The 25,620-nt window shown below is 38.9% G+C and overlaps 1 long non-coding RNA gene across 2 annotated transcripts in view; it reads right to left on the reverse strand.

Annotated features, from left to right (window-relative positions):
- LOC140500633 (uncharacterized) overlaps window positions 1–25,620 on the reverse strand; it is an 86,446-nt gene that overhangs the window by 34,367 nt on the left and 26,459 nt on the right. Inside the window, exons 3-4 of one of the 2 annotated variants that reach the window (XR_011965805.1) lie at window positions 3,380–3,455; window positions 1–1,062 (exon numbers count right to left, since the gene is read on the reverse strand). This is a non-coding gene — a long non-coding RNA (uncharacterized lncRNA). The remainder of the gene's footprint in view (window positions 1,063–3,379; window positions 3,456–25,620) is intronic. The other variant, XR_011965804.1, reaches the window with a different exon arrangement.

Genomic DNA, 25,620 nt, shown 5'->3' on the forward strand with positions numbered 1-25,620 from the left:
AAGAAAGAGAGAAAGGAGGGAGGGAGGAAGACAATAAAGAAGGAGGGAAGGAAAGGATGAAGGGAAAAGGAAAGGAGGAAAAAGGAAGGGTAGGAAGGAGAAAAGAGAAAGAAAAGAAGAAAATAAATCCCAAGAGTTCCACTGGCTCCCTAGTCAAAGGAAAAACAAAATCATTCTTCTGTCTTCTGTGTCTAGCGGAAAGAATACAGGCTCTGGGGTCAGAAGACCTGTGTACTGTATAAGTTCCAGATCTGCTTTTTGACAATGAACGAGTCACTTAACTTCTCTGAGCCTCTGTTGCTTCTTCTGTCAAATGTGAATAATAATAATTGTATTATTCTCCTTGAAGATTTGTTTTGAAGATCAAATGAGTTAAAGGATCAGAAACTCCTTTCATATAGATTGTATTCATCAAATTATTCACATTGTATCTAGGTAGATGGATGAAACGATAGTTCATGTCTATAGAGAGCCTTCTGATTCTTAGGTAGTCTCAACTCTTTTCTCAAAGCAGGTCTTTGAATTATTTTCAACCAAATTCTGTGTTTGTCAAATATCCTCCTTAAGGGTTCTTTCTCATTCCTACTCTGTCATCACTACTCATTTTTACTTTCCTGCTGAAGCTTCTCAACAATAGGGACAGCAGAAGCTTCAAAACCAAGCTCAAACAGCAGTCTTTATCACGACTTCATGTCCACTGTGATCCAACCAGCTCTGGCTGGTCCTCTGATTCTTAATCCATTGCCCATAGTCAAATACAAACCAATTAAGCCTCTATCCTCAACACAGAACCAGGAAAATCTGTCCTAGGAACGAGCCCAGAACCACAAGAACCCAAAAATTCAAGATTCACCCAGAGACATATGTAGGACAGGAATTCTCGAGCTCCTTGGGGTAGGCAAAATTCTTGTTTCTGGGACCCTGAACAGATGTCATGCTTGCTTTCATGGTACAATAAGCATGTCTTGGCATAAGAAAGCAAGGATCTTCAATCAATAAATCATCAGTGGAGAATTTTCTCTTCCGCTGGCCTTTATGCCTTAAGTCGAAAATTGGCTCTGTCTGAGAGAAATGGAGAATGAAGGTAACTACTGCTCTGCTTTGCAGAGAACCATTGCCCCCAACACACCATGCCTCTTTCTTTGCATCATCCTGACAGCTCCCTTTGCAGTCAGGGTTTGAGAAGTGAGGATAACTTTTATGGCTCCACATAACTTTGTTTACCTTCCTGCTTCCCCCAGGCAGGAGTTTGGGGAGCATTACACTTGACACTAGCCCCCAAACCTGGTAGCCAAAGCTTCTTGTTCCTCCCTCCTCTGCTTTCTCTCTCCCTTTTTCCTTTCCCACCCTCTTTCCTCTTAGAGTTGTCTCTTTGTACCAAGTTTTGTTCAGAGTAGGTACAATCAGGACACACCCACTGCCCTGCTGTTTTTCAGAATTAAGACTATTTCATCTGTGTTAAAAAAGGAAGATTTTTGTCAGTATACATCAGGGGTTCCTAACCTTCATTTATTTATTTATTTTGGTTATGGACCCTTTTGGCAGTCTGGAACTCTTCCCAGAATGTTTTTAAATAAATGTATAGAATAAGATGAATAGGATGAATTATGTTAGAATATAGCTACCAAAATATTTTTAAAATTCACAGATCCCAGGTTAAGAACCCTTGGCATAGTTGGAGGAAAGGAAAACAGGTAAATGGGGGAGGGATATTTGGGGGCCCAAACTATATTATATGTACAGTCTTTAAGTAGTATAAAAATTAAACATGACTTCTTGTTCAGATGCTAAGAACACACAGCCATACCATCTAATTGAAAACATATCCTCTTTCTGACCAAATCATCTTCTCTTCCTACCATACATTTCCCAAATGGGATCTTTATTGTTCTTCAAAGTTCCTTATTGGTTATTTGTTGATGTGTGGTTCACACCTGCTGTGTACCTGTCTGTTGCTGCTGTCTGTATGATATTTTCAAAAAATTATTTGAGTACTAACATATTCCATGTTTCAATGTCAAATCACAATGATGAACAAAACATTGGTGTTAAAAAGACAGGCCATAATTTCTTGCCAAGATAAATGGAAGGCAGGCTGCCCAGCTCCCCAGTACTAACCTCTAGCAAAACTCTGAAGTTTTGCACCAGGCCAAATAATGCTCAAGAAATTCAATGAAAAACTACAGCTCCAGAATTGTTCAAAAAAATCAGCCAGTGGTCCCAAAGCAATAGGACAGCAAAGTGCTCAGAGACAGGACCTATGGCTTAGAAGTTTTCTTTCTGGTGTTTGTGCCTGAATAGGGCTGTGGCAGGGCCAGGATCCCCTCTGCTGAACGCATATTTATGCTTTTTTCGTGCTCTGTTGGGAGTGTGGAAATGTTCTTTTTAGTGAGTGTTTAAGCTCAGAATAAAAAGTAAAATGTGTATAGAGAAAAATAAATAAAAGATGACTGAATGTTTTCATGGGAAGCTTTGTTTTCATGGGTTGTTCAAAGAGCTTTGCAATTTCCTGAAGGCCCAGCCTTCTTTTCTCCTCCTATTCAATTCTGGGTCCAACTTGTTATCCATATGTCCTGGCAGTCCCAGATCTAAAAGGGCCTGTTCTGGACCAGACTGGTTATATCTCTACCCTTCCAGGTTCTCAGGGTACCCCTGAGGGATTTTTTTCTACTCAGCAGGAGCTCCCGTTAGCAAGGTTCCTCCCATTTTAACTGGTCAGAGACTATGGATTATTTCACACCAGGTAGCTTTTACAAATGGATATTTACTTCACAGATATAATAAAGATTTAACATCTCTCCCAGCACCTAAAAACCTAATCTCCCTGTCCCACTGTCCCATCCCTACCCTTATACCCAACCACCTTAGTCTCAAGGGAGGATTAAGGTTAAAATGTAGCTTATTTCCTACAGAGCAAAGGTACCAAATTCAAGTCCAAAGGCAGTAGCGCGGCTGCTGGCTTCTGCAGATTTGGACTCCCAGAGGTCACAGCCTATGATCAGCCCATAATGGGCTGGCTGCCAAGTGCAGTGTGGATTTCTGGATCCTTTTGCCTTTCATTTCTTGTCTTTGAAACTCTCAATGTCAAAGACTTTACTGCCTGCATCTAGAATGGAGAAGAATGAACAAAAAAGGCCAAGAAGATCAGGGGCCACATGGACTTGGAAGGAGAAGGTGCAAGGGCCCTTTTATAGTATGGTTCTCTCACCAAAAGGAGTCACTTACTCCCTCAGGTGCACATTCAATAAGAGAAATGGTTGGTGAGTCATGCCCTTTTGAAGACACCAACAGTTCCAACTACACAAACAGTTGGGGGGGAGGGGAACTCCTCTCAACCACATTTTTGTAGGTTAACCAGAATCTATTATAGAATGCTTACACATGTTCCAGTTCTCATGATTCTCTCAGAAGTTTCTCTCCTGAATCCCTCATTTGGATGACTCCATGTTTGGAAACTAATGAGGGGAGAGAGGAAAGGTAAGTTGGGGACGGAAGGGTCTGATTGAGTAGCTAGATGGTATAGTGGTTAGAGCACTGGACCTGGACTCAGGAAGACCTGAATTCAAATATGACCTCAGATACTTTCCTGTGTGTGAAACTAGACAGGTCACTTAACCTGTTTACCTCAGTTTCCTCAAGGTTGTTGTGAGGATTAAATTAGATATTTGCAAAGAATCTATCACAGTATTCCCTTGCCTATTTCTTTCCCTTCCCCATCTGCATGTATGCCAGGTAAGTTCTTAATGATGTCTATCCAAATGCATGTCATAATCTGGATGAGACTTTTATTCACTTGGCCTTTCCTGTTGGGATGGTCAGATTAAACTTTAAGTGATTTCAGATCTCTTCCAGAAGACGCTGGAATGTTTTGGGCTTCATATAACCAGCACAATCTCATCCATAAACAATAACAAATGAAGAATCACAAGTTATAGGGAATCCTTTTTTCAATTTGGATTTTGAACTAGATCTCCAACAACACTGGTGAACAACACTTTCTTGCTGTTTTATGCTTCCCTTGTCATTTTTAATCAGAGGGTCAATGCTTCTTATAATGTACAACATCCTTCTTTGTACAATAAGTGCATATTCTTAACAGGTGTTCCTTTTGGCTGCCATTTCTCTCCACTTGGCAAATAAGTTGAATGTTTACTGACTAACTACTTTCTAAATTCTTATGGTATATAGGTTGTGGCAATAGATTTACATAATTTGCATTCCTGTACAAAATTATTAGTCTGCGTCAATATTTCTGTTGTCTATTTCCCATTTTCATGGCTAATGGATTGTTTAAATACTTTAGAATTCAGTTATTTCAATTATACTTACACCTTTTTTCCTCTCTATTTTATTTCTTCTTAACTATTTCTTTTCTACTTATTACTAATTCTGATCTTGCCCTGGAAAGTCAATGGCTTATCTATACAAGTATATTTGATTCAGGGATAAGTTCTACATTTTTTTTATTTTTTATATTTTTATTTAAGTTTTCAACATTCATTTCCACAAAATTTTAAGTCCTAAATTTTCTCCCCATCTCTCCCTTCCCACCATTCCATAACACCTTGCATTCTGATTACCCCTTCCCTCCATGTGCTCTCCCTTCTATCACACCCCACCCTTCCTTTATCCCCATCTTCTCTCTTTTCTTGTAGGGCAAGATAGATTTCTATACCCCATTACCTATATTTCTTATTTCGCAGTTATATGCAATAACAATTCTCAACATTTGTTCCTAAAACTTTGAGTTTCAATTTCTCTTCCTTCCTCTCCCCCCACCCCCGTCCCCACTGAGAAGGCAAGCAATTCAATATAGGTTATATATGTGTAGTTTTGCAATTGACTTCCATAATAGTCATGTCGTATAAGACTAACTATATTTCCCTCCACCCTATCCTGCCCCCCGTTCTCTCCTTCTGTTCTCTCTTTGGACTTTGTCTCTCCCCAAGAGTGTTTACTTCTAATATCTCCCTCCTACCATTTGCCCTCCCTTCCATTATCCCCTCCCACCCTGCTAATCCCCTTCTCCTCTACTTTTCTGTAGTATAAGATAGATTTTCATACCAAATTGAGTGTGCATGTTATTCCTTCCTTGAGTCAAATGTGATGAGAGTAAACTTCACTTTTTCCCCTCTCACCTCCCCCCTTTTCCCCTCCATTGGAAAAGCTTTTTCTTCCCTCTTCTATGAGAGATAATTGGCTCCATTCCATTTCTTCCTTTCCCCTCCCAATATATTCCTCTCTCTCCCCTTAATTTTATTTTTTTAGATATGATCCCTTCCTATTCAACTCACCCTCTCTGTCTCTGTCTTTCTCTCTCTGTCTCTGTCTCTCTCTCTCTCCATATATATATATGCTATATATCATATGTATGATATATATTATATGTTATATACACACACACACACACATTATATATATATACATATATATATATATATAATGTGTGTGTGTATCATCCCTCCAACTACTCAGATACTGAGAAAAGTTTCAAGAGTTACAAATAATATCTTTCCATGTAGGAATGCAAACAGTTCAACTTTAGTAAGTCCCTTGTGATTTTTCTTTCCTGTTTACCTTTTCATGCTTCTCTTGATTCTTGTGTTTGAAAGTCAAATTTTCTTTTCAGCTCTGGTCTTTTCATCAAGAATGCTTGAAAGTCCTCTATTTCATTGAATGACCACTTTTTCCCCTGAAGTATTATACTCAGTTTTGCTAGGTAGGTGATTCCTGGTTTTAATCCTAGTTCCTTTGACTTCTGGAATATCATATTTCAAGCCCTTTGATCCCTTAATGTAGAAGCTGCTAGATCTTGTGTTATCCTGATTGTATTTCCATAATACTTGAATTGTTTCTTCCTAGTTGTTTGCAATATTTTCTCCTTGACCTGGAAATTCTGGAATTTGGCTACAATATTCCTAGGAGTTTCTCTTTTTTGATCTCTTTCAGGAGGTGATTGGTGGATTCTTTCAATATTTATTTTGCCCTCTGGTTCTAGAATATCAGGGCAGTTTTCCTTGATAATTTCATGAAAGTTAATGTCTAGACTCTTTTTTGATCATGGCTTTCAGGTAGTCCCATAATTTTTAAACTGTCTCTCCTGGATCTATTTTCCAGGTCAGTTGCTTTTCCAATGAGACATTTCACATTTTCTTTCATTTTTTTCATTCTTTTGGTTTTGTTTTGTAATTTCTTGGTTTCTCATAAAGTCATTAGCTTCCATCTATTCCATTCTAATGTTTAAAGGACTATTTTTTTCAGTGAGCTTTTGAACCTCCTTTTTTCATTTGGCTAATTCTACTTTTTAAAGCATTCTTCTCCTCATTGGCTTTTTGGACCTCTTTTTGCCAATTGAGTTAGACTATTTTTAAAGGTATTATTTTCTTCAGCATTTTTTGGGGTCTCCTTTAGCAAGCTGTTGACTCACTTTTCATGATTTTCTTGCATCACTCTCATTTCTCTTCCCAATTTTTCCTTCACCTCTCTTACTTGATTTTCAAAATTCTTTTTGAACTCTTCCATGGCCTGGGACCATTGCATATTTATTTTGTAGGTTTTGGATGCAGAAGGTTTGATTTTTATGTCTTCCCCTGATGGTAAACATTGTTCTTCCTCATCTGAAAGGATGGGAGAGAATACCTGTTCACCAAGAAATATACTCTTTTTCCCCCCTTTTTTGAGCATTTTACCAACCAGTTACTTGACTTTTGGGTCCTTTATCAAGAGTAGGATATACTCTGTGGACCTGTAAGTTCTCAGTTCCTCCAAGGTGGCACAATCAAGGGAGAGGAGTTTATTCCCTGGCTGGGCTTGGGGTTGAGGTGCAGATCCGCTGCTCAATTCCCCCAGGAGTTTTAAGCTGAGCCACTCCAACAATGGACCCTGGCTGCTGCTGTGGCCACCACAGCCACCTATGCTGCCACCTGGGGCTGGGGCTAGGGGAGGACCCTGCTCCCTTCTTCCTCTGGTTGAAAAAGCCCTCTCACTGACCTTTGGCACATGTGGGTTAAGGGATCTTCGAACCACAGCTGCTGCTGGAGATTCCATTCTCAAAGCCTGCTCCCATCCTTCTCCTCCCAGTGCTGTGTGGCCAAGGCTGGGCTGGGCTCTGCATCTGGTGTGACAGACCTTTCCCATTGGCCTTCCAGTCACCCTGGGCTGGAAATCTCCACTCCATTGTTCTGTGGCTTCTGCTGCTCTAGAATTCATTGAGGGTCTTTCTTTACAGGTATTTTTAAGTTCCACATTTTTAATAAACCTTTTTTTGTCCATCAAAGTATAATCTACTTCATTTTTGTAATGTTATTTCTTGATTATTATGTGCAATGCCTGCCATTTCTTTTCCTGAAGAAAGTATTCATGATATGATGAACTTAGAAGGAAGCTACCTAGTAGGTGAAGCTTCTATATAATCTCAAAATCTATGGCCTTTCTTGTTCCTTTTTTCCTCATACATTTCTTACCATCTTCACCTTTTCCCACCTTTCTATTAAAATCATTTTCAGAGGTATTTTGATTTAATTTGGCAGGTTCTTTGTAGAATTTCTCTAACTCTTCATCCTTAGCCACTGATGCTAGTGCATAAGCTGTAATTATTTTCATGGTGGTCTTTTTTTTGGCAAATGTTTATTTTTATTACTGCAATATGAAAAGACCAAATATCTGGACATACCAATTCTACCAGCTCCTTTCTTTACCTCTCCAATGAATATTTGACATCAATATTTCTATTTAGTTGCAGTTTCTTCTGGGTTCTAGTTTCCTTCTGGTTCCACTTTATGGCAAGAATGTCACCACTAGTATAATAAAGTTCCTCCAGCAATATGTACATTCAGTCATTGGACAAGGATCTCCCATTGATTGATCAATAAACATGCATTATGTGCCTATGATGTGCCAGACACTCTCTGTGCTGGGGATACAAAAAGTAGCAAAAGACAATCCCTGCCCTTAAGGAGCTTTTAATCAAATAGGGGAGACAATTGCAAAAAAAAAAAAAATCTACAGAGAAAGCTGCCTACAGGATAAATAAGAAATATTTAACAGAGCAAAGGTACTGGAATTAAGAAGGGTTTGGGAAGGCTTCCTGTAGAAGGTGAGGTTTTAATTGTGACTTAAAGGAAGTCAGGGAGCTCAGTAGTCATAGCAGAGGAGGGAGAGCATTCTAGGCATGGGAGATAGCCAAAGAAAATGGAAGGGCAGAGAGAGATGGAGTATTTTGCTTGAACAGCCAGAAGTCCAATGATCCTAGATCAAAGAATATATGGTAGGAAGTAAGGTGTAAGAATACTAGAAATGCAGCAGGCAGCTAGATTATGGAGGGCTTTGATGCTAGAGTATTTTGTATTTGTTCCTGGAGGCAGTAGGGTGCCACTGGAGTTTACTGAATTGGGGAGGGGGGTGATGTGATCAGACCTGCATTTTAGGAAAATCACTTTCATGGCTGAGTGGGGGATGGATTAAAGAGAGTTGAGGCAGACAGAACCACCAGCAGGCCTTTGAAATCAAGGCGTGAAGTAATAAGAACCTCTACCAGAGTAGTGGCTGTGTTAGAGGAGAGAAAGGGGCATACTGGAGAGATATTACAAATTGACAGGCCTTGGCAACAGATTGGATATGGGGGTGGAGTGAGAGATAGGAAGGAATCCAGGATGATTACTAGGTTGTGAGCCTGAGAATGGTGCTGCCCTCAACAGTAATAAGGAAGGTAGAAGGACAGGAAGGTTTGAGGAAGAAAGATAATGAGACCCATTTTGGACATAGAGAATTTAAGATGTTTCCTGGACAACCAGTTTGAAATGTCTGAGTAGCAGTTGGAAATGAGAGAATGGAGGTCAGCAGAGAAAATGGGGCAGAATAGATAAATTTGAGAATCATCAGCATAGAGATGGTAATTAAATTCATGGTAGCTGATGAGACCACCAAGTGAAATAGTATAGATGGAGAAAAGGGTCCAGGACAGATCCCTGAGGGACACTTATGGCTACAGGGCATAATTCAGAGGAGGATCCAGCAAAGAAGACAGAGAAAGAATAGTCAGATAGTAGGAGAAGCAGGAGAGAATGATGTTCTGACAACCTAAAGAAAAGAGTTTCAGGGAGGACAGTGATCCACAGCCTTGAAGACAGATGTAAAGGAGAATGAGGATTGAGAAAAGGACATTGGACTTGGCACCTAGGAGATCACTGATAACTTTGGAAAGAGCTGTTTTAATGGAATGATAATATTGTAAGCCAGATTGTAAAGGGGTTAAAAGAGGGAATGAGAGAAAAGAAAGTGGAGGCACCCAAACTTTTTGAGAAGCTTAGCTACAAATGTCAGGAGAGATATAAGACAATAGTTAACAGGAAGGAAGGAGCAAATGGAGGTTTTGTTTTTTGTTTTTCTTTTAAGATGGGAGAGGTATGAGCATGTTTGCAGGCAGTAGGAAAGGAGCAAGTAGAGAGGGAGAGACTGAAAATAAGTGAAAGATAGGGGATGACAAAGGACGGTCTGTTGGAGGAGACAAGATGGAAGGAGTAAGACCTTCATCATGTGACCTAGGGGTGAAGGAGACATCTGTGGCAGAAGGCATCTGAGTGATAGGAGCTAAGAAGGAACTCATAGCAAATGGCCTCAAATTTTTCTGTAAAATATGTAACAAGGTTCTTAGCTGAGAGAGAATGGGTGGAAGGAAGTCATAGGAGGCTTGAGGAGGGACCAAAAACCTTGGAAGAGACCCTGTGGAGAGTGCGATAGTGAGTTGATATAACAGGTATAGGATTACCTAGCATCCATGAGGATAACCAGTGGAGGTTACATAAATTTGTTGTGGACCTACTCAGAATGGTTGTGTGATTTTAGAGTACTAAATAGTCAAATTAATGTATAAGGATGTGAGGGACTGGCCAATGGGAGGTCCAGCGCTCAGGGCATGTGCAGGGGGCTCTGCCTGATGTTAGCTCATGGTTTAGTAAGCCTGCTTCTGAAGGTATGGAAAGTATACGATGTAGGAACCCTCTCATCAGTTCATAGCATGCACAGTACTCTATGACTATTTCCTATAGGCTTACTGTGTAGTAGAGAAATATTTCAATTGGCTGCCGAGCCATGACTGAGAACACCAAAGGAAGGTTACAACAGGAAAACTTGGTCTCTCTCTTCCCTGGTGACCATTTAAGCAAGAAACACTCTAAGTCTTTGGGTGAGGGAGGGAGCTCAGGTGTTTATCTCCTTATCTGGGGCTACCATGAAATGGTGATTGTGCATGGTGTCACTGTTTTCTGCCTGTTTCATTTCATTCTTCCTAACTCTTATTTGAATGAGTATAAGAAACAGAATAGACTGAACTAAGACCTTGAGATCTTCAAAAGTTTGGAAGAGTCACCAGAGGTCTAGCAATTCACACTTCCCTTTGGGGGTACCCTCTCAAACCCTGAGAAGAAGATTTAGGCATCCTCAAGGCCCAACCAGCTAGTTTTGTATATACAGTCTAAAAACTGTGTTATTCTTAGCAGTCTATCCCATTCTCACCACTGCCATCATCAATGAAGAAAAGGAAGGGGGCCTTATAGGAATGAGGACTTTCTGTGCATGTTTTCCCTTGTTTCATGTACCATGACCAAAATATTTATTACCAAATAGCCAACCTGCTGGTGGTGAACCTCTAAGCTCAGCTGGGCTGGTTCACCTAAATCAGATTTAGCCTTTTTTCATATTTGGAGTCTTTCCAACATGGTAGAACCTGTCAGAACTTCCTGTTGGCCAAAATCATCTTTCAGAACTCATAGCCACTTACCTGATACAAAATGAGGTATCCAGAGCAGGACTCTGAGGAGACTATTAAATATTAAAGCATAATAATAGGATGGTAACTTGTCCTAGAACCATTTCTATCTGAACTCAGGCAAAAAATATAAGAATAAGAGGATAATAATAATAGCAATAACCTCATATTTATATGATACTTCATAATTCATGATTCTTTGTTCACATAACCCTGCAAAGTAGGTAATATAAGTATTATTATTCCCATTTTACAGATGAACAAACGGACTCTTGAGAGATCAGGTGATTTATTTATAAGAATAAGAATAGTAAGCCTCAGAGCTAGGACTTAAATCCAGGACTTCTTACTCCAACTCCAGGGTTCCTTTCATTACAATATACTTAAGAGACCATAGATCAATTTTCTCCAGAGAGTTTTCTCTTACCAAAGAGATAACCTTAAGTCCTAGAGTTTAATGCTCTATCAGGACATGCCCACAGTCCAGGTGAATGGTCAGCCTCAAATCCCTAAAATTGCCTTCAGAATGAGCCTTCTTCTAGAAATGGTACCCTCACTGTCTTGCCCCTCCCATGTTTATTTAAAATAATCAGCTGTCATGGACTAAGCAGTAACAATGAAATCAGCAGTCCATTCAAACCAAACCCAAAACAAAACAAACCTCAAAACTGTTAGTGACTCCTTAGGAACCCCAAAAGAAACAAAACTTCTAGAAGGAACAAGAAAAATGAAATTAAGACACAGCAAATTTTGAAAAGAAACTTGAAAATACAAACACAGAATTCCACATATAAGTAAAAAAAGTTCAAGTCCCTGGAGGAATGAAGAATGAGTATCAAAGTCAAGCTGGAGTAACTAAGAGACTATCCTCAAGCCCATTTTGGCATTCTTTGTGAGCAAGTAGCTGGAAAAAATTAGAGGGAAACAGAAATAATGCCTTCAGAGGTTTAGAAGGAGAAAGAAAAAAGAGAAGTCAGCATTCTCACCCCAGTCTAATTTCCCTTTTTGAAGTTATGAAGTATATGAGTGGAAATTTCTTCATTGTGGGATAGTCCAGTTATTTCTATGGGGAAATCCCCACCTGGAAGGGAGAATTGAGGTTCCCTTAGACCCTCTGGGCCCCCAAAGCATAAGTTTGCCTTCATCTTCAAGGGAAGGTTGTAGTCTCCCCAAATTTGAAAGTGTAGGATAAACACTGCTTTTTGCAGTTTCTGTATTGTAGGGCAGCACAATGGAATGTTTATCTCACAGTTAACAAAGACAGGGAGGTCCTTTCTGAATTTCTACATAAGATCTTTCTTGATACCCCAGTTGTTAGTGATTCCCTCCCTTCAAAAAGACCCCCACTGAATTTTATATTTATCTTGCATCTATGATACATATACATATATGTGGGTAGGTACGTGGACACACACATATACATGCATACACACATATCTGGTGTATGTGTTATTTCCCCCCAATAAAAACGTATGTTCCTGGAGATCAGGGACGGTTTCCATTTACATCTTTGCATTTGTAGCATCCAGGTTAGGGTCTAGAACATAATCGGCATTTTGCTAATATCTGCTGAACTGAATTTTTATTTGGGGCTCCAACTTTAAACTCACTAATTAGAGAAGTTCTTGAACAACGTTGAATGGAGAAGCATGGAATATTTTATTCATCAAGTCAGATACAATGAAACTAGGTACAGTGGAAAGAGAACTGACTCTGGAGTTGCAAGGTCTGGTTTCAAATCCTGTCCCTGATGCTACATCTATGATTTGGACAAATTCTTTCACTTCTCTTAGCCTCAGTTTCCTCTACTGTAAAACGAAGGGGACAGCCTAGATGTCCTGTGGGGACCTTTCCAAACAACCAATCAATAAACATTTACTAAGCGCCTATTATGTACCAGGCCCTGTGACAAGTGCTTTCCAGCTCAGGATAGATAAGCCTCCAAGAGAAGGATTAATACCTGAACTTCTGAGGTGTGTAGATATCTTGGCATTCCCAGAGTAAACCACACTCTAACTCTAAGGTTTTCAACTCTAACTTGAGGGGTATCCCAGCCAGATGACTTTATAGATCTCAGGTCTTTTTTTTTTTTTTAAGCTAGTCTAGAGCTACTTTTTTCTCCCCAACTAGTTTTCTCCCTGAGTCATTACCTCAAAGGATAAGTCTAGCTTAATCATCATGACTGTGCAGGCCCTTAGAGTTAAAGAAATCACCACCAGTCCCAGTCCAACCAGCTATAGCATACAACCGCCTCCATGGCATTCCTTAAAAGGCCATTCTCCAGTTTATCTGAAAATTTCCAGGGATAGAAAACTCATTATTTCACAAAATGGAACCAAAATGGATGATGGAAGGGTCCTCGAGACAAACTGGACCTACTCCACAGTTTTCCCCATTCTACTTTGGCTCCTCTTGAATTCTTAGAATGTTCTTCCTTATGGCGACTCAAAATCTACCTCCTTGTAACTTTTATCCATTGGTCCTGGTCCTGCCCTCTCAGGCCAAGAACAAGAACAAACACCTTCTACATGGATATCCTTTTCATGTCTGAAGATGACTCTCTTGCTGCCCACCCTCACCCTAAGTCACTTTCAACTGTTTTTACAAAACAAATTTCAGTTTTCTCTCTACTTTGGTTGTTCCCTGGACACACTTCATCTTATTTTGTGTCTCCTACTTCACAGGCAAGGATAACTGGTAGTCCAGTTGTATCACCAGAGTCAAGTATCAATTAATGGTATCAATTCAATTCCTTCCCCCCGCCCATACTGCAGGGACTTTTCCTCAGCTCATTTTTTTATGGATATTTATAGCTATGTCTAGCAATGGTCATGATTCATATATTCTTCCTCTCATTGGCTCTGGGCCTCTCCTCCAATCTGGTTTCCACTGAGGGGGGCCAAGTCTTCTGTCTCTTTAATAGAAAAAGTCTCTCCCTCACTCTCTCCCAATCTTGCTCCTTGCTACCAATAACTACGTAAAGAAGTACAAGTGGCCACCAGTTTTTCTTCTATATTATCTTATTGCTTTATCTATTCTGAGATAGAATAGAAATGGAAAAGTTATTAGGGAAACAAAAGCTGAGGTGTGGCCACTGTTTGACTAGTAGCCATGGGGGGGGGGGGGGGGGGAGAGAAGGAAACTGGGAAGTAAACAGTGAGGAAGATAAATAAGAATATAGGCATTTTCTGGCTAAGCTAGGACAAAGGGAAGAACAAAAAGTACCAACTGTGCTATTAAGTCTCACTCAATATGCCCTCTGTTCCTGCCCACCAATTTCTGGCAGTCTCGCTAATAATCTCTTCAGTTTACAATCCTAGTGGTCCATCCAAGCTACCTACAAAGAGTTCTAGTCTAAGGGATTGGGGTGCACAGAGTCAACACTGCTCTGTGTGGCTAGACAAGAAGATAAATTCCAGAGCCTTGTCTCTCCCAGAATCTCTTCCCATGTCAAATTCAGCATCATGGCTCCTTGGGAGCCATGTTTACTCAAAAACAGACATTTTCCTATATCTCATCTCCCAAAGGTAACATCACAAGAATTTGGAAGTGGAGAGTAGGAATGGGGAAGATGTAAAAAAGAGGGAAAAGAAGGAATGGAATTAGATAAACTCTCAGTCCCTTTTAGCTCTGCAATTCTACATCTTACGAGCTGTGGTTCCACACCTAAGGTAAGTGATGATCAAACACCAAAGCTGTGCTCATAAAATACCCATCTTTTTTAGAAGCTCCAGATATGATGGTTTTCAGTTTTCTAAATGGATTTAAAGACTCTTTTGCATAACCAGAACACTCTGAGGATCTACCTAAATAACCTAATATTTTATTTTCACAAAATCATAGGATTTTAGAATTGGGAAGCACTTTAGAGGTCATTACATTGTGTTTTATTTATTTTAAAGAGAAAAAAAACAACAGAGTTCTTGGCCAGAACTTCCTACAAAGAGACCTTAGGTATTTTCTTAAAGTAGGGTTGGCCTGAGTAAATTAATCTTCTACTATTTCTTTTTAAAAATTCTAGTAAGATTTTACCTTGTATTTTAATTTAAAATGATAAAATTTTGAAGTCTGAAAGAACTTTAGATATTCTCTAGTCCAAACCTTTATATCTCCTTCTCCAGGTTGTAGGGTTACAACCTTGAGGGTTTGAGGCTCTTTGCTTGCTATTGGTTAGAGCCTCCATTCTAACGTGTTCTTCCCAACATTAATCACTTTTATAATTAGTATTTCCCTTATATCATTGATTGACCCAGTGATTAACACCCCCATATCATTTAACCAAGTGACATCAGCTTTTACAAAAGGGATATCTTACTGGGAAATATATCAAGAACAGAAGTATCAATACATTCCTCTAAACCAGAGGGGACACACTGTCCTCCCATAATGCCTTAGTCCCTAAGGATAGTAGGTACAAACTTGAAGTAGCTGCTCCAAAGTATTCACACTACTAAGTTCACTTCTGAATGTAACATAGTTAATAGATGGAGTCACTATGTTACTTGCAAAAATGATGTCTCACAATTCCCCTTATTCTTTTCTAAAGGTTCATTGAGTATGTAACATTGCCTATAATGTCAGATTTGTTTGATGTGTTGACAGGTTTTGCTGATTTTTAAATCTTCCATTTTTCTTTAAAAAATTCTTGTTAGAAGGGAGTTATAAGGGAGGCAAGAGGGATACAAGAGAAATTTAGGCAATATTAAAATAGCAAATATCAATACAAATATTTAAATAAAAAGAAAATGGTCTCTTGGCTGCCTGGTCCAGATTCCACAGGTCATACCTCCCTGGGCTTGGTTATTAGCTCTGGTATGAATTTTAGCTCCTGGATCTTTTGACATCACAATTAGGCCACAGGCTAATTCATTCCTTCTCCAACACACATTCACCTGAGAGTAGAAAAGAACAAATGCAAAGAAACAAGATAGCAAACTCATGCGCTAATTATTCGTAGTCAGCTAGCATCAAGAGACTACTGCCAATACTTCTATCTCTCCCCATCCAGAGGCTTAGGCAATTCTTTGTCTCAAGCACCACCAGGAAAGGAAAAGCAATTTGGCCGGTTGATGCCTTTTGTATGTATATTCAGTTCCAATTCATCAGCCAACCCAAAAAGGTATAAGAAAGTCATAAATATCCATGCATGCTCTGAAGGGGAGAGCTGGTTCCCTCCATTCCTTGTCATCACATACTATTGAAATCAGACTCACTGAACCTCCACATTTGCACTTGCCCTCATTACATTTAAATGAGGAAACTAAAAAGCAAGTTAGTGGTCAAACTAGAACTAAATTCCAAGTCATCTTAATCCTCGGGGCTATTTTCACCGTATTGCCTCTTTGATTATCTTACTTTGAGTAAAATCAGAAAATAGATATACCCCCAGGTGGAGCAACACTCCTCTCAAAACAAAAACAAAAACTGAAAGAACATAATCATCAACTCTCTTAATAAAAAACAAACAAAGAAAAAGAAATTTATAGAGTAAAAAGGGATCACAATGATCATGCCTTCATTACCTTCAAAATAATTACCTTCCCTATTTAACTCATGTGGAGCTGCAAATCTTGCAGATCTGAAATATTTAACTGTTGGCAGTTTTGTAGACTAAGTAAGGATGGAAAATTTGGGGAAAGTTTCATCCTTGTATAACAGAAACTAAGTAGTTTTGCTTAAACTTTCCAAAAAATTCACCTTTGGATAGGGACCAAGTATGGAAAATTTTGCCTCTAAAGAATTGTTGAGGACTTTTTTATGCTACTGTTTTTAATCTACATTTTTTCCATCACAAACGAAAAGAAATTTATAAAGGAAGTAAACCAGTTTTGGTTGAGTCACTGGGGGCAAGGGTGATACAGTGGCAAACATACTGGATTTGGAGTTACAGTGACTGGGTTGTTTCAGCTGTACTACTTATTATTCCTTTTGTCACCTTAAGGAAGTCACAACTTCTTTGGGCCTCAATTTCCCCATCCGTAAAATAAGAGGCTTAGATAATATGACCTCTAATGTCACTTTTAGTTCAAAGTACTACAGCCCTGTTACCTTTCTGTATCTCAATTTTTCCACATATAAAATTTCAAGATTAGGCTAAATTTCCCAGATTTTTTCAAATTTTAAGTCCGATGAACCCATGCCTATTTAACCTTGTGAAGTACCTGATTGGTTTTAAAGCCAATGTAATTGTTCCATGACAATGTTTTGTTTATGTAGTAATGTTTCAATTCTCTAATGTGGCTAACATATAAAGTATAGATTATATAGTTTTTAACCTAAGATTCGTGAACTTTACAATATATTCTGATAAATGAATTGCAATATAGTTTCTTTTAATACTATGCAATTTTATGCATTAAAATTATTCTGAGAAAAAATCCATTGTTTTCATCAGACCACCAAAGGAGTGTATGACCCCCCAAATTAAATTTTGTCCTTCATTTTATAGATAGGAAGACTAAGGCTAATTACCAAAGTCATAGGATTATAGGCTAGCATTGAGGGACCACTACTGAGAGTACAGAACCTGGGATACTTCTCTTTTCTATTCTATATCCAAAGCAGTGTCAAGCACCTGATATATTATTAGGTAATTCTTCTCATTAGGGAAATTAGCTTCTCCATTCTCCTATTCGCAGGCTTAATAAACACCAACCACAGCATTCTATGGACAATGCTAATTATAATTTGAGTTATGGTCCTGTTTGGGCTTTCCCCCAAATGGGGAAAGTAGCAAAGGTTCTCGAGATACAAACATTAATCAGATATGGGACAGGTCCTTTTTTCCCTACACAAAATAATGCTAAGCATAAGAGAATTATAAGGTGCGTTAACAGAATGATTGGAGCAATATTCGGTAATTTAATTTATAACTATGGTTACAACAAGTTGGAAAGCTAAGATTTTAAAACTCACCATATAGCAGTTGTGCAATATTACTGATTAGATATTACACATTTCTCTTTGGCATCTGGCACCAAACAACCAAGCTTGAATTTCTTTTTGGCCACTTTGCTCCCCAGTGCAGACTCTTCCCTTCCTGTCAGCCCCTCTCATTCCACTGCACACATAGTTGTCCTTATTAACATGACCCTTGAGTCATCAAATTTTCCAGCTCAGTAGTTCCTCAGCAGAAAGTCATAAATGGCCAGAAGCTGACCCTCAGAGTTCCCAAATGGTTGACAGGAAGTAGTCAGAGAATTTCTGAGCATGCTCTGCACAAACCCACATTATAATGTCTTAGAGGTGTAAGAGACCTTAGAAGCTATTCAGTCTGACCCTTTCATTTGGTAAGAAAACTGAAGTCCAGAGAAGATAAGCAACCTCTACAAGGTCCCAGAGGTTCCAAGTGGTACAGCTAGGATTTGAAGCCAGGTTCTCTCACTTTAAGTCACACCACACCACCTCCCAGGTTAGGTTGTTGTTGTTACTGTTAGTCCTTTGTTTTTGAAGCAGACCAATGACATCACAGGGTTGATGTCTTGACTTGCATGTGAAATGGATTTAAGTGAGACAGACTTGCACAAAGTGGACAGCCTCTCTCACCCTTCCAGAGTCTTCAAAGTCCATCAGCAAGTCAAAAGTCAGGATGAATAAAGAAGTATTTGTTAAAATAATCACTGATAACAATGGAAGTCTTGAGTTGCTTAAGACTCTCTTAACTAGTAAGATAAGTTAGATCAAATCTAGGCTGAATCATTATGGCAAAGTGATATAGTCAATGGAGTCCTTGATTTGGAATCAAAGAAGCTGGGTTCAAATTCGAGGTCTGCCACTTACTATCTATGTGACTTTGGGCAAGATATGTAATGTCTCTCTCTAGGCCTCAGTTTCTTTATCTATAAAGTGACCTTATGGTATTTGCTCTTTGGACCTCTATTCTTGCCCAAAATCTGTAGTTGAAATTAGAAAACTTGAAGTTATTGGAAATGGCAGATAAGTGGGTTATAAATAACTGAAAACCTAACCTGAAGGTTTTATTTGTATTGTTCAGGGATTCAGAAAATAATTCTTCTACCATGATAACCTTGGTTTATGATCCTACATTAACATTAAGGACCACATTTCAAAATTATATGGAGCTCTTTTTTCTTGCTATGATAAACAGTTTTTGAATACAGATCTAGTTATCTGAGCATAAGATCTCTTTAACTTTGAGCTTTGGCTTCTGGATTCTCTTGATTCTGAGAGTCTAAAAGAGCCAGTGAATTGGTGTGTTACTGTATAAGAAGGGAGTTGTTTGGAGAAAGGATGCTACCCATAGTGTATTTCTTGTTAAGAATTTAAGACTCGATCTTCCTCTTCAAACATTCTAAAATACTTGTTATTCTTTGTCCTCCTCCTCATTTAAAAACAAAAGAGAGTTACAGATTAAGATTTAGAAGATAGTACTATTAAACATGTAATATGTAATACAATATACATTTGTTAAGCACTTGGAGATGTACAAAGTTCAGCCAGAACTGTCCCCCTGCCTGCAAATCACAGTTGAGTAGAGCTACAAGATCCAAACACAGATAACTGTAATACACAATATTATCTAAGTGTATTAAAATATTGCAAAACAAATTGTTAGGTGAAGCCTGAGGGAAAAGATCATTACTCACATAGGAATCAGGAAGAGAGGAAAGCATCACAAACAGGGGAAAGAGTCTAAATAAAGGTATGAAGGTGGAAATTCACAGTGCATGCTCAGCAAAATCTACAATGTCCAGAATCACATACAGTACAGGTAGAAGGAACCTCAGAGATCATGTAGTTCAATTGGGACCTGACCAAGAATCTTGTCTATGGCATATTCAACAAGAGCTCATTTAGCTCCTGTTTAAAGACTGCCAGGCAGAGGGAAACCTGTGATCTCCCAAAGGAGCCCATTGCACTTCTGGACAATTTTTAGTATTAGGGAGTTTCTCCATGTAGCCAACCTAAAACTTTCTATTCAATTTCCATGTGTTACTTTCAGGATTACTGCCCTCTAAAACTAACTCCTCTTCCACATGACAAATAGAGTCTTCAAATATTTGAGGACAGCTACTATCTACTACCTAAATCTTTTTTTCTCCAGGCTAACCATTTTCAGTTCCTTCCACCAATCCATAGGCATGATCTCAAAGTCCTTCACAAATCTTGTCTTACTCCTCTAGCTTATTAGTTTTTGTTGCTATTGAGTTGCTTCAGTTGAATCCAACCCTTTGTGACTCCATTTTGGGGTTTTCTTGGCAAAGAAACTGGAATGAGTTGTCATTTCCTTCACTAGCTCATTTATAGATGAGAAAACTGAGGCAAACAGGGTTAAGTGACTTGCCACACAGGGTCACACAGCTAGTAAGTCTTTGAACTCTGGAAGATGAGTCTTCTCAATTCCAAGCCCAGTGCTCTATCTACTGTGCCACTAAACTGCCCTTAGCTTACCATTATACTTCTTAAAATGTGGTCCCCAACTCATCAAATGTATTCTGACCAGAGCACAGTATAGTAACTCTGTCTCTTGAACACTATGTCTTTCAATGTAGGCCCAGATCATGGTAGTGCTTTTGACTGCCATGTACTTTTGTTTAAAAAAGAGACAGTATAGTGTAGTTTGTAGATTTATCAGTGGCAGGAAGACCTGGATTCAAATCCTGCCTTTGATGCTGATTAACAGTGTGACCATGGACAAGTCACTTAGCTGTTCTGAGTCTCAGTTCTCCTACCTATAAAATAAAGAGGTTGGGTTAGAAGATCCTATGTAGATACAGTCACCCTGTTTATGACATATACTGAATTATTCTCTATGACAGAAAGTCTCAGAAGTATTTCAACTGTCTCCCATCATCCAGGGTATCCCAAAAATCTTTAAAGGATAACCTGTATTCTGCAATGGTCAGGTCTTTGCTGGAGCAAAGTACAATTTGATGCTTCATATTATAAGAAAGATGTGAAAAACTTGGAGAGAGTTCAGGGAAAAACAATGAAGGTGATTAAAGAGTTAGGAAACAGGCAACATAAGAAAGGTTAAAGATGTTAAGATAATTTAGTTGAAGTAGCTTTAAAAAAAAAAAATAGCCAGAAACATGAAATAGATGAGCAGGAAAAGCTGGTTTGGATCAAACCATCATTGAGGTTGGAAAGAAATATTTCCTATGAACTTCTAACTTTGTGCTAGCCAAAACACAGTCAAGAGATCATCTTCTAGGGGGCAGAGCCAAGGTGGCAGAGTAAAAGCAGGAACTTGCTTGAGCTCTCCCCCAAACCCTTCCAAATACATGTAAAAAATGAATCTTAACAAAATCTAGAGCAGCAGAACCTACAAAAGGATAGAGGCAAACAAATTTCCAGGTTAAGACAACCTGGAAGGTCAACAGGAAAGGTCAACAGAAAAGTTGTACCTGTTTGATACAGGATCACAAGCTAGTGCAAAATGCTCCCGCACAGATCGGGACCCAGCAAACCTGGAGCAGGCTTAAGGGGACTGAACTGCAGGCAGCTGTGGTGGTTTCCAGACTTCTCAACCCACGAACACCAAAAACAACTTAGAAGGTCAGTAGGAAAGGTCTGTCAGACCTGGGTAAGAGAGGAGTGTGGTCCAGCTCCAGACCCAAGTCAGTTGTCATTTGTGATGAGGTGGTAACGGCATGAGCAGCTGCTTCCGGAGCTCTTAGTCCATAGACAGAGGAGGGAGGGTGAAGGTAGAATGAATGGCTGATCGGAGAAGGACTGCAGGGATCTCTTTGCTGATGCTAAAGCAGAATTCTCTTGCTTTACCTGTGCTTAGATCTGGGTCGCATTCCTGGGGTGAGGAGGAGTGCTGGCATGGCAGAACTTGTGGTGGTGGGTTGAGAGGGAATCCAACTCACAGTTCCAAGGCAGAAAAGAGTGCTTGTGGTCACTCACAGACTGGAGCACAGAACAGGAGAGGAGTTAACATCTCTCCTTGGATCATACCACCTTGGAAAATGTACTGGCCCCTAGAAGCATTTCTAAAAACAGCTGCACAAAACCCCTGAAGCTTGGGACAGTATACCTCCACACTGGAAGCAGTGTCCTACCTTAACAAAGAGTTAAAAAGTCAAGTAATTGACTGGGGAAAAGGGCAAACAGCAGGGGCAAGGGGGACTGAGAGTATTGAATCTTACTTTGGTGATAAAGATCAAAACATACAACCAGAAGTCAAAGCTCTTACATACACAGCCTTCAAGAAAAATATGAATTAATTCCAGGTTCGGGAAGAGCTCAAAAAGGATTCTGAAAAACAAGTAAGAGAAGTAGAGGAAAAATTGAAAAGAGAAATGAGAGTGAAAAAAATGAGTGAAGCAAGAAAATCATGAAAAATGAGTCAACAGTTTGCTAAAGGAGTCCCCCCAAAATACTGATGAAAATAACACCTTTAAAAATAGACTAACCCAAATGGCAAAAGAGGTCCAAAAAAACCAATGAGGACAAGAATGCCTTAAAAAACAGAACTGACCAAATGAAAAAGGAGGTCCAAAAGCTCATTGGAAAATAATTCCTTAAAAATTAGAATGGAGCAAATAGAAGTTAATGCCTATGAGAAATCAAGAAACTACAAAACAAAACCAAAAGAATGAAAAAATAGAAGACTGTGAAATCTTACTAGAAAAGCAATTGACTTAGAAAAGAGATTCAGGAGAGATAATTTTAAAATTATTGGACTACCTGAAAGCCATGATCAAAAAAAGAGCCTAGACATCATCTTTCAAGAAATTATCAAGGAAAACTGCCCTGATATTCTAGAACCAGAGAGTAAATTAGAAATTGAAAGAATCCACCAATTACCTCCTGAAAGAGATCCCAAAAGGAAAACTCCTAGGAATATTGTAGCCAATTTCCAGAGTTCCCAGGTCAAGGAGAAAATATGCAAACAGCCAGAAAGAAAAAATTCGAGTATTGTGGAAACACAATCAGGATAACACAAGATTTAGCAGTTTCTACATTAAGGGATCAGAGTACTTGGAATTTGATATTCCCGAGGTCAAAGGAGCTAGGATTAAAACCAAAGAATCACCTACCCAGTAAAACTGAGTATAATCCTTCAAGGGGAGAGAAATTGACACTCAATGAAATATAGGACTTTCAAGCATTCTTAATGAAAAGGCCAGAGCTAAGTAGAAAATTTTACTTTCAAATACAAGACTGAAGAGAAGCATGAAGAGGTGAAAAAGAAAGAAAAATCGTAAGGGACTTATTAAAATTGAACTGTTTACATTCCTACATGGAAAGATGATATTTGTAACTCATGAAACCTTTCTCAGTATTAGGGTAATAGTAGGGTATATAGACAGAGGAGGCAGGGTGAGTTGAATGTGGAGGGATGATATCTAGAAAATGAAATTAAGGAGTGAGAAAGGAAATGTACTGGGAGAATGAGCAAGGGTGAGGTAGAATGAGGTAAATTATCTCACATAAAAGAGGCAAGAGAAAGCTTTTACAGTGGAGAGGAAGATGGGGGAGGTAAGAAGGAATGAGTGAACCTTACTCTCATCAGAATTGGCTTAAGGAGGGAATAATATATACACTCAATTGGGAATGGAAATCTATCTTATCCTACAGGAAAGTAGGAGGAAGGGAATAAGCAATGGTAGATGAGAGAAGGGAGGACAGATTAAGGGAAGGGGTAATCTGAAGCAAATACTTTTGAGGATGGACAGGCTCAAAGGACAGAATAGAATAAATAGAGAGTGAGATAGGATGGAGGGAAATATAGTGTGTCACAACATGACTATTATGGAAGTGTTTTGCATGACTGCACATGTATAACCTATATTGAATTGCTTGCCTTCTCAATGAGGATGGGTGGGGAGGGAAGAAGGGAGAGAATTTGGAACTCAAAGTTTTAAAAAAGAATGTTAAAAATTGTTTTTATATGCAGCTGGGAAATGAGATATACAGGCAATGGGGTATAGAAATCTATCTTGCCCTATAGGAAAATAGAAGGGAAGGGGATAAGAGGCAGAAGGATTAAGGGGGGGACAGACTGGGGAAAAGGGTAATCAGAATGCAGAAAGTCTTGAGGTAAGGGAGAGGAAAAAAAGAGGATGGGGGAAAAAATTGAACTCAGAATCTTGTGGAAGTGAATGTTGAAAACTAGAAATAAATTAATAAAAATGTTTTTTAAAAAGATATTGTTTTCTACTTTGCCTTTTCCAATTAGATTGAAAACTACTAATTCTGATTTTCAACTGTTTTATACACATCCCAAGAAAGGGAAACCTAACTGCAGAAACACTTAGTTTGGGGCTTACGAAATAGGAAGGATGCCACAAAACCTTCTCTTACAAAAAAAACACCTCAGAACAACAACAAAAATCTTTTAGAAGGAAATAGTTCTTTTTTTCCTTTTTGCTTTTATTCTTGAGAGGTGAGCCTGACTGTAAGTCTCCAATGGCAAAGTTGCTGATTCAAAGATGCAGGGATGACCTAGTTGTTCTACATATTTTGACCCCACACTCTCCTAAGGTGTTAGTTCATTTCATTTTCAATTCAGTTGGGGAGACTGTATTATGGATGGGGAGACAGTACTATCATTGGGTATGACACAGACATTATTCTTGTTTAGGATTTTAGCACTATTTCATTTTATTGACAAGCACTTGCTTGGTCATTTTTACCCAATCTCTATGGGGAATGCAAAATTTTATTTTTTTTACCCAAACTGTAAGAGACAGAGAGATTGAGTGGTTTGTCCACAGTCACTCAGCAAATCTGGCAAAATGTGGACCAGAATTCATGAATTCCCAGGCTTAAGCTTGGCAACTTGAGTACTTATCACATTCTTGATGAATCCAAGACAGGAGCAAAGATTTAGAAATGGGAAGTAAAGTTTGGCCAAATCTATTAGCATCAGAGGTGGAATTTCAAGTCTTCTGACTACAAAGTCTATACTCTTTACATTGTATAATACTACCCAGTACAGGACTTGGTGTAACAGAAGACTTGGGATCAGTAACAATGAGCTGACTTACAAATCTAAGGAGTTCTCACTTGGAACACGGATTATACTTGTTCTGATTGGTTTCACTGGGCAGAACTAGGAACAACGAGAAGAAGTTAACATAAGACATTGTTTCTAGGTAGGAGGAAAAACTTCCCACAACTTCCTTGCTTTCCTTTCATTGGAACTTGTTTTTTAACTAGAGACTAGATGACCACTTCTTGGGGGATATATTACAGGAAATTTTTGGTCAGTTATGGATTATTGTAGATGGTTTCTGAAGTCTCTTATAACTCCAAAATTCTATAATTCTGTACTATTCTGAATTCAAAGTCTTGTTCTAGGATGAGATATAAAACCAATCAATTCTTAGTGAATGAATCAATAGTCAATGAATTGACCAGAATATATTAAGGTACTAGTAAACAGTCAGTTCTGGTCAAGATGTTGGTTAAATTTGCGGGGGGAAGAGGGAGAAAAAGAAGGGAAGAATACAATAATAGTTCACAACTACGTGGTGACACTTGAAATATACTTTCATTGATGTGTTTGCTATAGCTAGGCAGAAGTAAAAATTCAGAAAGTTTTTGAGTGGCAAAATATTCTGGAGATACTCTGATTCCCAGAGTTAAGACCCAGCAAGCAGGCTGTGTCCTAAGCTTGGCATAACAACAATCCTTTGCACTCTGTATGATATCACCCTTTGCCAAAGTGTATTGCTTGGATCAGTACCAGGTGTTCACTGAGGGATTTGGCTCCCCCTGTTCCCCAGGGCCATCCATCACATATTCACAATCTCTATTCCTTGTTACTGACATGTACTCACTCCTGTTCCCATCACAGAAGTCTGGTTCTATGCCCTACAAGGTGGGCGACCCCCAAAATTTGAGACAATACTGTTTCCACAGGCTCTGTGGGAACAGTT

This window comes from Notamacropus eugenii, chromosome 4, assembly GCF_028372415.1.
Source record: "Notamacropus eugenii isolate mMacEug1 chromosome 4, mMacEug1.pri_v2, whole genome shotgun sequence".
Taxonomy (NCBI): domain Eukaryota; kingdom Metazoa; phylum Chordata; class Mammalia; order Diprotodontia; family Macropodidae; genus Notamacropus; species Notamacropus eugenii.